Consider the following 19,374-nt stretch of genomic DNA (forward strand, 5'->3'; position numbering starts at 1 on the left):
AGGCCTCAGAAGAAACCAAACCTGCCAACACCTCGATCCTGGATTTCTAGCCTCCAGAATGGTGAGAAATAAATTCTGTTGTTTATGCCATTTAGTCTGTGGTATTTTTTTAAATTTATTAATTTATTTATTTTTGGCTGCATTGGGTCTTCGTTGCTGCACGCGGGCTTTCTCTAGCTGTGGTGAGCAGGGGCTACTCTTTGTTGTGGTGTGTGGGCTTCTCATTATGGTGTCTTCTCTTGCTGCAGAGCACGGGCTCTAGGCGTGCAGGTTTCAGTAGTTGTGGCATGTGGGCTCAGTAGTTGTGGCTCGCGGGCTCTAGAGTGCAGGCTCAGTAGTTGTGGCGCACGGGCTTAGTTGTTCTGCAGCATGCGGGATCTTCCCGGACCAGGGTGCAAACCCGTGTCCCCTGTATTGGCAGGTGGATTCTTAACCACTGCACCACCAGGGAAGTCCCATACTATTTTTAAACTATCTTTCTTCACTGATCTGTACAACATGGACATTTTTCCATATTAGTACATTAGATCTATCTAGTTTTTTTATGCACTATTATATATTTTCTCAGTTCCTTTATTAATAGACATTTGGGTTGTTTTCCCTTATGAACAATACTGCAATAAACATCCTTGTACATAAATCTTTGCACCTTTGTGGTGACGTCTCTCTAGGATAAATTTCTAGCACTTGAAATGGTGGATCACTGGGTCTGAAAATTTATCTTTTAATAGATACTATCAAGTTGCCCTTTGAAAATGTTATACCAATTTTCACTTTCAGCAAGAGTGTGCTAGCTAATACATCCAATGAAACATTAAATAATAGTGCCAATAGTGAGCATCATTTCCTTTCTCCTGACATTAGCAGGAATGCTTCCAGGGTTTCCCCATTAAGTAAAACTCTGGCTTTTGAAGGATACATTTTCAAAAGTACATTTAAACCTGATTGGGTAAGAATCCCAAAACACCACTCTTGATCTATATTGAACCAACTTATCCTATGTCACTAAATAAATAGGCTGGTAAAATTAGACCAACAAAATGCTGTCATCTGATGTACACGAGAGCATACCTTTGCTAATATTTTGACAGCTCACAGCACAGTCTCCACAACAACTCCAAGTGGAGAGTCAGCTGCAAGGCTGGTGGAAAAAGCTGTAGCTCTGGTGACCAAAGAATCTATTTAAAATCTTACCAGCAATGTGACCTGAGACAGGTCACTTCAGCTCCCTGTGCCTCAGTTTCCTAACTTATAAAGTAAGGTGACAATTCTAATTCATAGAGTTGTTGTGAGAAAGAAAAGATCTAGATATATGAAATCATAAAATTCAGGGCCTGGCACACAGTAGGCACAAAATAAACGTTTGCTGAATGGGTGAGTATCAAGGAAATAAATATAAATAATTCACTGTTTGCTGAAGTTTAAAACAGTAAATGAAGAATGAGTTCTCTCTTTTCCTCTCTCTTTTTCCACCTAGACTTCAGTCCTTCAGTTATTACTGGCAAAATGTTACTAATTGACTGTGATCCAAAACAGGAAACTGTCTTAAAGGAAATTTTCATATTCTACTTTAAAGTAAAAATCCTAAGTTGGGCTCACCCCTGGAAAAATTAGCCTGGCCAGTCTGTCTTCACTTTAGTCCCTCCACACATAAGGAGGTGGAGAGGGAACGCTGAGCAGGAGGCCAGAATAGGAGCAAAAGGAGATTGGGCGATGGATCCCAGGGTTGGCGAGCTAGGATGTAAATGGAAGAGTATACTAGATAGCTTTTACCCTTACCATTTAAAAATAGACCTAAATCAGAAATAAAAATAAAAAGCACCACATCACTGTTTTTCCCTAAGGTCCAAAGGGTGAACTGTGATATGACTTTAAGGGTAAGAGTTAAGAATTCTGACCAAAATTAGGGCCCCAGTTCCTGGCATTTCATCATTAGTATCTTATTTCTTTGGGGTTAAAGACTATTCTTTTTCAAAAGTTCCTTATTTTTTCCAGCTTTATTGAGATATAATTGACATAAAACATTGTGTAAGTTTAACGTGTACATGCGATGATTTGATACACTTATACATTGTAAAATGTTTACCTCAGTAGGGTTAGTTATCACCTCCATTACCTCATGTAATTACCATTTCTTTTTTGTGATGAGAACATTTAAGATCTACTCTCTTAGCAGCTTTCAATCATATAATACAGTATTGTTAACTATAGTCACCATGCTATACTTTAGATCCCCAGGACTTATTCATGTTATAAGTGGAAGTTTGTACACTTTGGCTGACATCTCCCCATTCCCACCCCCGCCCCCAGTCACTTACAACCACCATTCTACTTTGTTTCTGTGAGTTTGGGTTTTATAGATGCTACATATAAATGATATACAGTATTTGTCTTTCTCTGTCTGACTTATTTCACTTAACTTAATGCCCTCAAGGTCCATCCATATTGTTGCAAATGGCAGGATTTCCTTCTTTCTCATGGCTCAATAATATTCCCTTGTGTATATATGCCTCATTTTCTATATCCATTTACCTGTAGACTGACACTAAGGCGGTTTCTATATCTTGGTTATTGTGAATAACATGGCAACGAACATGGGAGTGCAATATCTCTTTGAAGACTTGATTTCATTTCTTTTGGATATGTACCCAGAAGTGAGATTACTGGATCATATGGTAGTTCTATTTTTAATTTTTTGAGGAAACTTCACACTGTTCTCCATAGTGGCTGCACCAGTTTATATTTCCACCAAAAGTACACCAGGTTTCCCCTTTCTCCACATCCTTGCCAAAATTTATCTGTCTTTTTTATAATAGCCATTCTAACAGGTGTGAGGTAACATCTCATTGTGGTTTTGATTTGCATTTCCCTGATGACTAGTGATATTGAACATCTTTTCACATACCTGTTGGCCACTTGTGTATCTTCTTTGGAAATGTGTCTACTCAGTTCCTCTGCTCATTTTTTTTTTTTAAGAAGATGTTGGGGGTAGGAGTTTATTAATTAATTAATTTATTTTTGCTGTGTTGGGTCTTCGTTTCTGTGTGAGGGCTTTCTCTAGTTGTAGCAAGCGGGGGCCACTCTTCATCACGGTGTGTGGGCCTCTCACTATCGCAGCCTCTCTTGTTGTGAAGCACAGGCTCCAGACGCGCAGGCTCAGTAGTTGTGGCTCACGGGCCTGGTTGCTCCGTGGCATGTGGGATCTTCCCAGACCAGGGCTCGAACCCGTGTCCCCTGCATTAGCAGGCAGATTCTCAACCACTGCGTCATCAGGGAAGCCCCCCCCCGCTCATTTTTTAATCATATTTTTTGTGTGTTTGTTATTGAGTTTTATGAGTTCCTTCTATGTTTTGGATATTAACTCCTTATCAGATATATGATTTGCAAATATTTTCTTACATTCCATAGGCTTCCTTTTCATTTTTTTAATTATTTCTTTTGCTGTGCAGAAGATTTTTAGTTTGATTTAGTCCCACTTGTTTACTTTGGCTTTTGTTGCTTGTGCTTTCAGTGTCATAGCCCCCAAAATCATTGCCAAGACCACTGTCAAGGGGCTTTTCCTCTATGTTTTCTTCTAGAAGTATTATAGCTTTAGATCTTATGTTTAATTCTTTAAATCCATTTCAAGTTAATGTTTTGTGAGTGGTGTGAGATAGGGTCCATTTTATTCTTCTGCATGTGATTATCCAGTTTTCCCTATTCCAATTATTGAAGAGATTATCTTTTCGCCATTGAGTATCATTGACTCCCTTGTCAGTATTAGTTGGCTGTATAAGCAAGGGGTTATTTCTGGGTTCTTGATTCTGTTCCATTGGTCTTTGTGTCTATTTTTATGCCAGTACCACACTGTTTTGATTACTATACGTTTGTAATAACATAGTTTGAAATCAAGATGCGTGATGCCTCTCACTTTGTTCTTTTCAGGATTACTTTGGTTCTTCAGGGTCTTTTGTAGTTCCATAAAAATTTTAGTATTTTTTTCTCTATTTCAGTGGAAAATGCCATTGGAATTTTGATAGGAATTGCATTGAATCTATAGATGGCTTTCAGTAGTATGGACATTTTAACAATATTAATTCTTCTAATACATGAACATTAGATATATTTCCTTTTATTTGTGTCCTCTTCAATTTCTTCAAATTGAACAATCTCATGCAAAATTATTCAATCTTTTTGCAGATTATATTATATTATAAATTGTTACAAGGTAATAGCTAAAAATTCCCTGTGTTCTACAATGTATCCTTGCTGCTTATCTATTTTATTCATAGTAGTTTGTATCTGTTAATCTCTTACCCCTAGTTTGTTCCTCTCCCCTTTGGTAACCACTAGTTTGTTCTCTATATCTGTGACTCTATGTTTTGCATATACATTATTTTTTAGGTTCCACATATAAGTGTTATTATACAGTATGTGTTTGACTTATTTCACTAAGCATGATATTCTCTAGGTTCATCCGCATTGCTGCAAATGGCAGAATTTCATTCTTTTTTATGGCTGAGTAATATTCCATTGTATATATATAAATATATATATATATATACTGCATCTTCTTTATATATTCATCTGTTGATGGGCATATAGTAATCTCTAATGGTTTTTCTAATTTCTGTGGTATCAGTTGTAATATTTCCTTTTCATTTCTGATTTTATTTGTTTGAGTCTTCTCTTTTTAAATTTAGTCAGTTTTTGTTGTCTTCAAATTAAAAAACAGCTCTTAGTTTCATTGATCTTTTCTATTTTTTTTTTTTGGTCTCTATTTCATTTATTTCTGCTCTGATCTTTATTTCCTTTCTTCTACTAAATTTGGGCTTAGCTAATTCTTCTTTTTCTACTTCTTTGAGGTGTAAAGTTAGGTTATTTATTTGAGATCTTTCTTTTTTCTTAATGTAAGTACCTATTGCTAAAGCTTCCCTCTTATAAGTGCTTTTGCAGCATCCTATAAGTTTTGGTATGTAATGTTTCCATTTTTGTTTGTTTTCAAGATATTTTTAAATGTTCCTTTTGATTTCCTCCTTGACCCATTGGTTGTTCAGGAGTGTGTTGTTTAATTTCCACATGTTTGTGTGAATTTTCCAGTTTTCCTTCTGTTATTGATTCCTAGTTTCATACCTTTGTGGTCAGAAAAGTTACTTGGTATGACTTCAGTCTTCTTAAATTGGCTAAGAACTATTTTGTGATGTGATCTTTCCTGGAGAATATTCCATGTGGAACTTGAGAGGAATATATATTCTGCTGCTGTTGAATGGAATGTTCTATATACGTCTGTTAGGGCCATTTGCTCTAAAGTATAACTCAAGTCCAGCATTTCCTTCTTTTATGTCTGGGTGATCTATCTATTATTGAAAGTGGGGTTATTGAAGTCCCCTACTATTATTGTACTGTTGTCTATTTCTCCATTCAGATCAGTTAGTGTTTGCTTAATATATTAGATTAGCCAAAAATTTCGTTTGGGTTTTTCCATAAGATGTTACAGAAAAAGCTCATCCCAGACTGCCCTCAGGCCACATGCCAGCCAGCTCCGTTATGGTGACCCACAGCCCCAGCATTGTGGACCGAATGGCTGGCTTGAGATGTGATGAGGGAGATGGGAGGCCATCACATCATGGGCCTCTGTGTGCTCAAGGGGGGCTATAAATTCTTTGCTGACCTGCTGTATTACATCAAAGCACTGAACAGAAATAGTGATAGATCTGTTCCCATGACTGTAGATTTTATCAGACTGAAAATCTACTGTAATGACCAGTCAACAGGTGACATAAAAGTAATTGTTGGAGATAATCTCTCAACTTTAACTGGAAAGAATTTCTTGATTGTTGAAGATACAATTGACACTGACAAAACAATGCAAACCTTGCTTTCCTTGGTCAAGCAGCATAATCCAAAGATGGTCAAGTTTGCAAGCTTGCTGGTGAAAAGGACCCCTCGAAGCGTTGGTTATAGACCAGACTTTGCTGGATTTGAAATTCCAGACAAGTTTGTTATAGGATATGCCTTTGACTATAATGAATACTTCAGGGATTTGAATTATGTTTGTGTCATTAGTAAAACTAGAAAGGCAAAATACAAAGCCTAAGATGAGAGTTCAAGTTGAGTTTGGAAACATCTGGAGTCCCATTGAAGTCACCAGTAAAATTATCAAACGTTCTAGTTCTGTGGCCAGCTGCTTAGTAGAGCTTATTGCATGTATCTTCGAGGAATTGTATCTGTTTTGCATTTTAGAAAGGTCAGTTGCTGCATTCCTGAACTCTTTATTTGCACTGTGAGTCTATAGACTATCAGTTCCCTTTGCATGGATTGTTATTTCACTTGTGAATGAAAAATCTCTTAAACCACACCACTATTGAATGAAAATATTGAAATTGTATCTGTAAGAAACATTTAAAGAGATGAATATATTAGTTTTTTAACTGAGATTTTAATTTTTATATAGTCAAGAAAGAACAGAAGTGATTGAATACTGTTAATTATACCACTGTGTGTTTAGAAAAGAAGAAGTTTCATATCAGTGACAGCATTTAGAGGTCATTATGTCATATAAACCATATGTCTTGGTATTACCTTAGTAGGCTTCAGTAGTATTAATTGTATTTTCCCACTTGTTCAGATTATTTCTGGTGAATCTTTGTCAGCAGTTCCTTTTAAATACAGGTCAATAAGTTCCAAAAACCTACCACTTTTTGAATTCTTCAGTGTAAAAAACCCTTACAAATAAAGGCTGTCTCTTTAAAATAAAAAAAAAAAAGGTTACAGAAAAACCCACAAGAACTTTTTGGCCAACCCAATATTTAGGTGCTCTGAGGTTGAGTGCATATGTATTTATGACTGTTAGGTCCTCTTGATGAATTGACCCCTTTGTAATTATAGAGTGACCTTCTTTGTCTCTTGTTATAGTTTTTTTCTTAAAGTCTATTTTGTCTGATATGAATATAGCCATCCCTGTTCTCCTTTGGTTTCCATTTGCATGGAATATCTTTCTCCAATCCCTTTGCTTTGAGTCTATATGTGTCCTTATAGCTGAAGTGAGTCTTCTATAGGGAGCATATTGTTGGTTCTTGGTTTTTTTTATCCATTCAGCCACTCTACGTCTTTTGAGTGAAGAATTTAGCTCATTTACATTTAGAGTAATTTTTGATAGGTAAGGACTCACTAATGCCATCTTATTAATTGCTTTCTAGTTGTTTTGTATTTTTCCTACTCAGGGGTCCCTTATAAAAGTGCCAATAGTCTTGAAAGGTAATCAACTTTTTACAATGGATTTAATAGAATGTCAGAGCCTAAAGGAGCTTTCTTAGGTGTACTGACTTATTCTTTTTCTGTGTCTCCCATGAAAATAGTTTTTTATGATCATATAAAAATAAATGTTCATTTTTTAAAGTTTAGCAACATAAACACACAAAGAAGGAATTAGAGTCACCTGAATTTATTCAACAAACCTGAGATATTCACCATCAACATCTTGGTAACTATCTTTAAAAATTATAGTAGTAGTCCTGGTACCATAATTTGCCAACTGGGTGATTTTGGTAGGTTGTTATCTAAGCCTGTTACCTCACCTATAAAATAGGGATAATACCCCCTGGGTAGCAAACCTTGTCAATGTGTCTGTGCTTTGCCCAGATCCCCTCAAATACCTTTTACTATTTTTGTGTGCCCATCTTCCCAGCATCTATGTATTTTGCTTTTAAAGGCCAGCACTTGCAAAAGTTTTTACGAAGACTGTCCCTGGGAGACTGGAGCCACTTTTCCTAAAAGTGCAGACAAATCAGAAAATCCTGAGAAATTTAAATCTCTCCAGGGCAGCCGTTAACCAATTGCTGATGCAGAAGAATAAAAGCTCAGCTCTGATGTATAATTTACATGTTAGAGCCTCCCTGAAGGATAAAACTAAGGTTGGGACTTAGCCCAAAATTGCACCTTTTTTTTGCTTCTTCTCCTTCTGTATCCTACTTGCCCCACTCTTTCCAGTTCTTCCAGGAGTAATTACTTAATAAACCATGTGCACATGAAACTATCTCAGTGTCTGCTTGTGGCGAACCAGCTTAAGACACTCAGGTTGCTTACTTCACAAGTTGTTGTCAAGATAACTCAAGAAAGTGAAAGTGACAACTTTTGCTAGGTAAAGGGCCCTCCCATGACCATCTTTCTACTTTCCTTTTCAAGAATGAGCTCTATATAAGACTGACACTCAGGATCCATGCAGAACCATCTCTCTAGAAATGAGTCTTTGCCCCTGTTTAGAGTTGAAGAAACTGCCACTCTTTCTAGTCCAGTATTTCTTTCCAGGTATGTTAATCCCAAGAATACTAATAATTATAATTACTATATGTAGAGCTCTTACCATATTCTAAAAGTTTGAATATGTTATCACATTTTGTCCTCAAAACAGCCCCCTGAAGCAGGAATTCTTACTATCATCCCCATATTACAGATGAGGAAATGGAGGTCCAGAAAAAATAGGTATCAACAAATGCCAGTGCTGGAATTTTAACTCAGGTCACATATTCATGACTTCAGTGTCCAACTCTTGACCACTACACATATTGTCTCCCACTTTTTGCCTACCTCTCACTCAGGGAACTCAGGAATCCTGGTTTTCCTCCCCATACGAGCATCAGGATTTCACCACTTAAAACATGCCTCCGTTATATCCTAACATTCACCCCTGAGCAAGTCTCTGAATTTCTGTAGTATACATCTTTGATCTTCGCTTTGGGAAGATCTATATAAAACAGTTTATCTTGACAGGATTGTTCTGAGACTTCTGGGAAAATGAGCTTTTGTCGAGTGTTCGTTATGAGCTAGGCACTTTGTTAATCAATTAGCTAATCAGCTCATTTAATTTCCACATAAACCTATGATGTGGGCACTATTTTTATCAGAAAAGGAAGGAAGATCATTTTGTAGGCGAAAAAATTGAGGATCAAAGAGGTCTTACCCAAAGATCACCCTAGCAGTAGCTGGCAAGCCTGGAACTTGGGGCCTATTGACTCCGAAGTTTGAATTTGTTCTTTTTCCATCAGGCTGCCTGTTAACTTTATTTGTCCAAATCTCAAATTTGACTTGTTGGCTACAGAGCCAAATGTGTTGTGTCTGTTCTTAGTGATGCACTGTTACTGAAGAGGATGTTTGGTGAATATTCTGGCTTAACCAGGTGCTCAGTCTGATTTTTGCAAGCTCTGTCACATGCCCAGTTTTGCGGAAGGTGAGAAAGAAATGAAGAGGCCAAAGGCACTCCGTCTGGTGGCTTTTTTGCTCTCGGCATAGCCAGTCTCCCATTACACACCTAACTGGTCTAAGAGAATAGCAAGAGGGGTAAGAAGATGGGTGGGTGAGAAGGGAGGACATAAGTCTTCTCACACGTGTGAGCTCAGCTTCTTGCAGGGCTTTAGTTACGTAAGAGGCACTAAGATTTTCTTGGGTGCCTATTATGTGCCAGGCTTCTTCATATGCTATTCCTCCACCATTCGTTCAAAAATCTCTGTTGAGCCCTGTTAAGGTAAGGCATTATTTATTTTAGACATTGGAGATATAGCAGTGAACATAACAGGCAAAATACCTGCTGCTCTAGAGCTTGCATTCAAGTGGAAACCAAAGAGAAACTTGCTTTTCTTCCCCCAGCTCCAGCTGCAGCTCCACCCCGGGCATATTTGCTTTTATTTATTCAATACATCAGCGTTCCAAGTGAGAATTCATTTGAAAAAAAAGGACCCTGCTGCCTAGAAGAAAATGAAGTTTGAGAAGGACCATGCTAAACAAATCAGATAATTAGATCTAAAGTAGATCTGTAATTTAAACACAGGCCTTTGGGTAAAAAAAAAACTTTTGTTGGAAACTAAATAGATGCTTTTATCAGAGAACATCATTCTCAGTATAAATCAGTTCTGAGTAAAGGCCTCTGGCTTAGAGAGCAAGAAAGAGATTTGAACTCTTTTGTTGTCAAAACTGCAAGAAAACCCCAAATAAATTAAAATATTGTATTTTAAAATTATCAAGTGAGGGTTAATGACAGCAACATTGCTTTTTCATTTCATTTTCATTGGAACTGCATAAAGTAGATGCTATGATTATCCCATTTCTCAGATAAAGAGACTAAAGCTCAGAGAGATTGAGTTCCTTGCTGCTGTTTCTGTGCTTCATCCACACAATCCATATGTGGAAGAGCTGGGATTTGAATCTAAGTCTGTTTAACTCCAAAGTCCAGACATTTTTCACTTGAGCAGATACTGTCTTTTAGTGAACATGCTTGTGTTTCTGCTCCCTACACTCATACTAATGAAAGGCAGTGTTCAAGAGACTTCACTAATGCTTTTTGGCTAAGAAAGAGGAAGAGCAGTGTGGATGCCACAGCATGTGTCTCAGCTGAGCTTCCTGGGGGCCACCTGACCCAAGGTCCCTGGGCTTCACCATGCCAGCATGGGCCTGCACTTGAAGGAAGGCAGTCTTGCCTCCTGTCAGATTCCAGGGATTGAATTTCATACAGCTACAAAGGAAGCAGCCATTTATTAGATCCTTTCCACTCCTTGAAAATTTCCTGTGATCCCTGCGAAGACAATCCAGGTTCAAGGAGGTGCAATGAAACTCTTTAAGAGAAGGGCCACTGGGGGCACATTGTGCTGCTGAGAAAAGCCAATCAAGCCGTAGAGAGAGAGAGCTGACAGTGTGCCAAGATTTCAGCTTAGAAGCATGAAGCGTAGAACATTCTTCCTTATTTGCCCCTCAACTCTGGCTTCCTCAAATACCAGTCTCAGAGCCAGTGTAGCTGGCTAAAACATCCAGCAAGTCATGGATGCCCTCAATTGTCAAAACACAGCCAGGTCTTTGAGAGCAGATACAGTGAAATCCACCAGATGGTGATGTTTCCAAACAAGGTGATGTGGAGCATGACTCGGAGCTGCCTGGGAGGTCTGGAATGTTTGCTGATGCTGGACTAAAAGAAAGCTTCACATGTTGCTCAAAAGTCAAAGGGCATCTCTAAAAGCCATGAAGATGATGGGTCTATGCAGAAAGGAAAAAACGACTTGGGGAAGGCTGCTTGGGGTCCGGAATCATTTGTTCTCTAAACAAGGAGCCCTTTAGCCTCCTGGGGACTAAACGTACCCTCCCTGAGGGCCCTGAGTACTTGATGTCTTGGGGAGAGGGATACATGACTAAAAATTAGGGCTGATGTCAGACATTTCAGCAAGAAAGCAAGTTCCAACGTCTGTCCTAAGATCAGCCCAGATGAGGCCCCATGTCCCACAAGATCTATATCAGTGGTTGGCAAACTTTCAGAAAGGGCAGGCCACAGCTTTATTTAGCCCCTCTAATTTAAGGTTGTGCATGCCAGGAATACATTTGAGCATTTGAGGTCTCTTGACTCAACTCTTCACATATGTACAGCAAATATGATTTCTTAAGTGTTCAAAGGCCTTCCTTTAAAATTCAGCTGCAAAAGCAATTTGGCCACTTTTGTGTGATTCCTTGCCTTGACTTTTCCTTGCAGAATATCTTCATGGATGCTTTAATCTACCTTGACAAAATGTAGCCTCCAGCAGTCACCTGCCCCCACACCCGCCCACCCTCCCGCCCCAGGGTTGTGTCCCTCTGCCTTGCAATTTCCCAGGGGATTAGAGGATTTGTTTCCATAGGGCAAGCCACTGGAATTTTTTCCCTGGTCCTCAAGGACCAGGGAAGCATATGCAGTCCTTCCCTGTAGACGGCCTCAATTCCTACCAGGAATGTGGACTAGCAGGCTGAGCACCCTAGACCTATCAGAGACCAGCCAAGCATACTGGCTTCTCTCAGCCTCCTTCTCTTTCTCTTAGCCCTCTTCCCCAGGCTAATTTACTCATTCTCCATGCTGCAGCGGAGGCGTCTTGCCTGAATACTTGGACTAGAAGAGCCTTCTCTCTTAAGCATGCTAATCAGCCCCTTTGTAGCATTAATCGTAACTCTAAATTAAAAATTACTTAAGTTTTTAATGCCTACCCTCTGTACTAGACTGTAAGATCCATGAAGGTGGGGAAGTATCAATTTTATTCACCATTATATCCCTAGTGGGTGATAAAGTCAAGCATTATAACGTTCACTTATAGCAAGCCCTTAAACGTGTCAGACATTGCTCTATGTGCCTACGTGTGTGCTCTGTGTATATTAATTCATTTAATCCTCACAACAATCCTATAAGGTGTGCACTATTATCATCACTGTTTGAGAGGTGAGGAGATGAAAGTGTGGAGAGGTTAAATAGCTTGCCTAAGGTCACAAAGCTAGGAAGTAATAGGGCTGGGATTTAAACTCAAGTAATAGGGCTTCAGGGTCCATGTTCTTAACCATCACACTCTAGTGCCTCTCCCTGAGACTAATACATGAATGGAAATGAGTGAAATGAGATAATCCACCTCTAACATATTCTCCAGTTATGATCAAAAGTAGTGCTTTTCTTGGACCCCAGAAATAATCTTTTGTGTTTAAAACTGGAAGCCAGATGGAAGTAAGCACACAAGTATTGGCAATCTTGGTTTAGAGGGGTCCATCCAAGAATTGTCCTTTGCCTGGCTAACAAGAGAATACCTTAGACTCAACTCATTTCGTATCACACATTGAAAAACACACTCTTAAAGCTCAAACAGGGATTTAGGAGGATCTTATCTTTAAGACAAGGCAGAGAAGGCTGAATAATACTGTATTATTGGGATTAGGTTTAGTTATGAGCAATAGTAAATCCCCAAATAAGAGAAGTTTATTTCTCTTTCATGTTTAATAAGTCCTGAGGTCATCAGTTCAGGATGGGGGCATGGTGTTTCTTAGTGACAGGGCTGTGAATGGAGATGTAAATCGGGGAGCAAGAAATAAAGGACTGGAGTTCAGGGCAGAGAAACTCCACTACGCTGTTGGTAGGAATGTAAATTGGTGCAGCCATTATAGAAAAGAGTCTGGAGATTCCTTTAAAAATGAAAAATAGAGTTACCATATGATCCAGCAATCCCACTCTTGGGCATATATCTGGAAAAGGTGAAAAACTTTAATTCAAAAAGATACATTCACCCTAATGTTCATAGCAGCACTATTCACAATAATCAAGACATGGAAGCAACCTAAGTGTCTACCAACAGATGAATGGATAAAGAAGATGTGCCATATATATATAATGGAATATTACTCAGCCATAAAAAAGAATGAAATATTGCCATTTGCAGCAACACGGATGGATCCAAAGTGAAGTAAGTCAGGCAGAGAAGGAAAAATGTTGTATGATATCACTTATATGTGGAATCTAAAAAAGAATAATACATATCAACTTAATTACAAAACAGAAACAGACTCACAGACACAGAAGACAAACTTATGGTTACCAAAGGGGAAAGGGGAGGGAGAGGGATAAATTAGAAGTATGAGATTAACATATACACACTACTATATGTAAAACAGATAACCAACAAGAACCTACTGTATAGCACAGGGAACTATATTCAACATCTTGTAATAACCTAAAATGGAAACGAATCTGAAGCTGTACAGCTGAAACTAACACAATATTGTAAATCAACTATAGTTAAAAAAAAAAAAGAAGAGAGGTTGGGGGTGGGGCACAGAGGTGAGATGATGCTGAATTTGAAGCACCTCTGGGATATCTAGATGAAGATGTGTATCAGAAAGTAAGATATAATGTCAGAGGACTGGACTATAGATATCGATTTGAGAGTCTTCATCTCGGAAACAATAATGAAAGCCCTTGGAGGGATACTATTTCAGAATCTGAAAGTATAAAGAGAGAAGAGAATAGGCCAATATCATGAGGTTTTCAAAATAAGAGTTTCAAGGAGGAGAAGGAAAATCAATAATGTCAGCTGTTGTAGAAAGCTCAAAGAGGATGAAAGCTAAGAAAGGAACATCAGAGACAACCAGCTGAAACTGCCCTGAGCAGTCTTGGGTGGTGAAGAGCTGTGGGAAGTGTTGAGAAGGTGCGGGTATGCAGGCAAAGCAAGGCAAGGAAGAAGGGAAAACACCCCGATTTCAGGGTACCTAGTGTGGGCGAACGGTGAGGAAGTTTGGGTCCAGGTTGTAGACCACGCATTAAGGTTTTGATGTGTGAGTTTAGGGTGGGCAACAAGGTATGCTCACTTTTACGCAAAGCATGGAATTTCAGAACTGGAAGTGCCTTTCGAAACTTCATCTAATCCTCAACTGAAAAGTAATAAGAACAAAATTTATGCCCACAAAGCAAAACCTAACCACTTCTGTCCTCAGCTGTTACTAACCAAGGCACCAGCCTTTCCTTGGCCCTATAGGAACCCATGTGGGCAAGACTACAAAACACTCTTCAATCCCATGTAATAAAACAGGGAATTTTTCCAAAGATTCAAAGTCTGACACCAGGGAATTAATTATCAGTCTTCTTTACAGAGATAAAGTATCGTCTGTGGAGACACCTATAGAAAGAAATATTCTAATTACTATTTGGGTGCCAGAAAACAATATCTGGAATCCCAAGGCAGAGAGAAGCTTTGGAAGCCACTGGACCTTGAAAACTAGAAAGTGGGCCTAGTCTATTGACTTACCACAAGGCTTACTCTGACCAGTCATTAGATATTAGGGATGCAATCAAGGATGGGGATCTCTTTGAGTTTCCAGAAAGCACCCTTAGCTAGTTCATAGTAGAGAACCTAGAGAGCTTTATTCTTTACATATGTTCCTTTCTGAGAAGGTACAAAGGGAAGAATCAAGCTCCAAGGCCCAGTAGACCCTGATAGAAGGCTATGCATTTACGGGAGGAAATAAAGGCCACATACAAGGAAAGAGCAATGTAACTTTTAAAACATTAAATAGTGTTCCACTCAGCCGATTTTTTAAAATTTAGAAGAAGAAACATAAAAATTCTATTCAATAAATTCAGAAACAAAAAGCATACCTTAGGTGACCCAAAACAGAAACTCTGTAGCCATAAGCAATAACTCCCCATTTCCACCTCACCTCAGCTCCTAGTAATCTCTCCTCTACTTTCCATCTCTGCGCATTTGCCCATCCTAGATATTTCATATAAATGGCATCATATGATATGTGGCCTTTTAGGTCTGCCTTCTTTGGCTTAGCATAATGTTTTCAGGTTCAGATGAGTGGACAGAATTGAAATTCGGCATGGGAGTAGGGGATCACAGAGTGAGGGACAGGACACCCAAGACCCTAAGGGAGATGAAAGCAGAGAGATAGAGACAGAGATGTTACAAAGTGAACAGAGACAGGGAAAGAGGAGACTGGAAGGAATATCCTTCTTGGAGTTGTGACGGTGTAAGTCTATGGAGAGGGTGGCTAAAGATAAAATGCGAGTCCCAGACTTAGCAAAGACGTATCAGAGTCATGACTTGACCTCTGAAATGCTCACAAGCTCTGCAACAATTCAGGAACCATCCTTTCTTCACTTGGAACATACTTCTGCATTTATTTTCAAACCAAAGGTTTATTTTTAAATAAAGGTGCATTTACCCATGGAATTCTGAAGGTTTTATATAGTTACAAAGGAATGGCTTAAGTTATAGAAGTCTCCATTAGAATCTTAAAGGAGTTGATTTTCTAGCTTTTTTGGGGGGGGGATTTTCTAGCTTTAATCTTTTTTTTCCCCCTTGGCTGCGTTGGGTCTTCATTGCTGTGTGCGGGCTTTCTCTAGTTGAGGCGAGTGGGGGCTACTCTTCATTGTGGTGCATGGGCTTCTCATTGCAGTGTCTTGTTGCAGAGCACAGGTTCTAGGTGCACAGGCTTCAGTAGTTGCAGCACGCGGGCCCTAGAGCACATGGGCTTCAGTAGTTGCAGAGTGTGGGCTCAGTAGTTGTGGCGCACGGGCTCTAAGGTGCATGGGCTCAGTAGTTGTGGCTCACGGGTTCTAGAGCACGGGCTCAGTAGCTGTGGCGCACGGGCTTAGTTGCTCTGCGGCATGTGGGATCTTCCTGGACCAGGGATCGAACCCGTGTCCCCTGCATTGGCAGGTGGATTCTTAACCACTGCTCCACCAGCGAAGTCCTCTAACTTTCATCTTAAACTATTTATTCCTGAAAGGTTTGCTTCCTGAAAGAACAATGAGATACCACTACACACCTTTAGAGTGGATAAAATCCAAAGCACTGGTAACACCAAATGCTAATAAGAATGTGGAGCAACAGGAACTCTCATTCATTGCTGGTGGGAATGCAAAATGGTACAGCCACTTTGCAAGACAGTTTGCAGTTTCTTATAAAACTAGACACACTCTTACCATATGATCCAGCAATCACACTTCTTGGTATTTACCCCAGTGAATTGAAAAACTACATCCACGCCAAAACCTGCACATGAATGTTTATGGCAGTTTCATTTATAACTGCCAAAACTTGGAAGTAATTAAGATGTCCTTTGATAGGTAAATGGATTAGCCAATTGTGGTACATCCAAATAATAGAATATTATTCATTCTAAGAAGTAATGACTTAGCAAACTAAAAACATTGAGGAACCTTAAACACATATTGCTAAGTGAAAGAAGCCAAATCTGAAAAGGCTACATACTGTGTGATTCCAACTAAATTACAGTCTGGAAAAGGAAAAACTATGGAGACAGTAAAAAGATCAGCAGTTGCCAAGGGTTCTGGGGGAGGTAAGGATGAATAGGTGAAGCACAGGGTATTTATAGGGCAGTGAAAAATCATTCCACATGATACCTTAATGGTAGATAAATGACATTATCCATTTGTCAAAACTCATAGAACCGTACAACACAGAGTGAACCCTAATGTAAACTATGGACTTTAGTTAATAATAATGTATTGATATTCGCTTATCAACTGCAACATGTATCACACTAACGCAAGATGTTAATAATAAGGGAAAGTGTGTGCAGGGTGGTGAGTAGGGGAGTGGACAGAGTGGGTATATGGGAACTCTCTGTACTTTCTGCTCAATTTTTCTGTAAACTTAAAACTGCTTTGAAAATAAAGTCTGTTGATGGAAAATGAAAGGCAAATAAAAAGGCCATGCACCCTCCAAAAAACGTTTATGTCCTCTTTACATATTTTGTGGTTGTTGCTATTTATTATCTCTATAAAAATACTACCTCGACTAAAATCTGGATTTGATTTGTAACAAACCACCCACATTAAGACATAAATTTTGATTTCTAGTTCAAACTTTGGGAATTATGGACCAAGCTAGCTTAAATCTCTCCAAGAGCAAAGATCATCTAGAATCCATGGAACGACACCAAGATTTTCACCACTCTTTGTAGCTTGTCAGTTCTTCTGTCACGTAGCCAGAGGTTTCGGCCTGAGTGGAATATTTACAGTAACCCCTCTTGTGAGGGTTTATTCTCGACTGGAAGCTTGTCCCTGGAGCAGTGGTATTCTTTTATACTTGCTAACTGTATTTGTTTTCAAGGGCTGCTCTAACAAATTATCACAAACTGGGTGGCTTAAAACAATAGAAATTGATTCTTTCTTAGTTCCAGAGGCTAGAAGTCTAAAATCAAAGTGTCAGCAGGGCCATACTCCCTCTGAGACTCTGGGTAGAATCCTTCCTTGACTCTTCCTAGCTTCTGGTGGTAGCCACCAATCCTGGGTGTTCCTTGGCTTAAATCTGCATCACACAATCTCTGCCTCTGTCATCACATGGCATGTCCCTATGTATCTCTCTGGGTCTCTTCTCCTCTTATGAGGACACCAGTCATATTGGATTAAGGGCTCACCCTACCCCACTATGACCTCATCTTAACTTGATTCCATCTACAACAACTACTACTACAACTCTATTTCCAAATAAGGTCCCATTCTGAGGTCCTGGGGGTTAGGACTTTAACATATCTCTGTGGGGACACAAATCAACCAACAATACTAACAGAATAATGAGGTCAAGTTGTGGGCACGGTTTGACTTTTAACCTGAAGCAAAGCCTTCTCAGAAATGACATCTTCTACTGAGAACAGCCTTGGGATTCTACATAGACCAAAAGTCCAACTCTTACTACCATGTACAGTCATGCTTCCTCAGACATCAGGTAGAACATTCATTCAGGGGCTCTTTACCTATAGACTAATAGCTCTAAAGAGGCTTTTTTTTTTTTTTAAATCAGCCTCACTGGGCAGGACTGTGTAGCTCTTTGAAGCCATCAAACCTGACAGTTCACACCACATAGGTAGCATTACCCAAAATCAGGCCTCGATCTGAATTATTCACAGCCTCAGTTCTGAACTTTCTGCCCTAGACTTTCCTCCCCACTTATATCTTATTCTTTCAGCTTCTGATCTCATGATTCCTCTTACTGATGATGGTTATACTTGTTCTTTGGACTTGATGTTTAGCACCATTCCTCTGGCTCTGACCAATATCTTTCTTCCTGGACCCCAGTTTGAACTTACCAAAGACTGTGTTGTAATCATGCATTGTGGGCAAATACCCTATAACGTCCACCCATACGCAGCACAGTCACCTGCAGTTAGTGCTCCCATTGAACCATATGAATCAGAGCCAAACATCAAGCCATGACTTCTAAGGTTCTAGGCCATCCCTTGTGCTGCCATGAAAAACTGGACCTTCTTTGACCCAGACAGAACCATCCTTTTTCCACTGGGAACATATTGCTGCATTTATTTTCAAAACTGAAAGTACATTTTTGAAATAAAGATTAATTTTCTCATGGAATTATGAAGGTTTTACACAGATATGATGGAAAGTCTTAGGATATAGAACTCTCCTTCAAGTTCTTAATGGTGTCAGTCTTCTGCCCTCATATCTTGCCAGGAACAACCCTAGGAAATGTCCCCAATAACCTCCTAATTACTGCATTCAATCACTTGTTTTCAGCCCTCACACTGCTTGACTTCATAATGCCATTTGACACTATTGACCCCTCCCCATGTCTCAAAAATCAGCTCTCTCTTGACTTAAGAGATAGAACCTCTGCTATTTTCTCCAACTTCACAGTCTCCTTTGCTCTCTCCTCTGGCTCTGACCATCCTTTAATCATTGGTCATTCTCCAGGCTCTCTCCTTGGCTTTTTGTTGTCATGCTATACCTTCTGTGGGTGATCCCATTTCCTGTCAAGGCTTCAGTTATATGTTAATGATTTCCAAATCTGTATCTCCAGCCTCGACTTCTTTTCTGAGCTCCAGACCTGTGTATCCAACGACTGGGCACCTCAAGTTCAATGTGTCCAAACAAATCTCATTGCTTATATTGTCTACCTCAGTGAAAGTACCATCAGCCTAGATTTGTTACCCCATTTCACCCCTCACCTCTAATCTACATGTTCTCTTTCTCTTAAACGACCCTTTCTCTTTGTACTCACTAGCTTTACCCTAGTTGGAGGCTTTACTACACTTTGGACCATTTAAATAGCCTTTTGCCTAGTTTGTCTCTCATTTCATACCGTTCTC

At 39.3% G+C, this 19,374-nt stretch overlaps 1 pseudogene; it reads left to right on the top strand.

Moving 5' to 3' along the window:
* Nucleotides 1–1,713: 1,713 nt before the first annotated feature.
* LOC114905891 lies at nucleotides 1,714–6,076 on the top strand (annotated as a pseudogene).
* Nucleotides 6,077–19,374: the final 13,298 nt, after the last annotated feature.

This window comes from Monodon monoceros, unplaced genomic scaffold, assembly GCF_005190385.1.
Source record: "Monodon monoceros isolate NGI ecotype Baffin Bay Population unplaced genomic scaffold, NGI_Narwhal_1 Super_Scaffold_22, whole genome shotgun sequence".
Classification (NCBI taxonomy): domain Eukaryota; kingdom Metazoa; phylum Chordata; class Mammalia; order Artiodactyla; family Monodontidae; genus Monodon; species Monodon monoceros.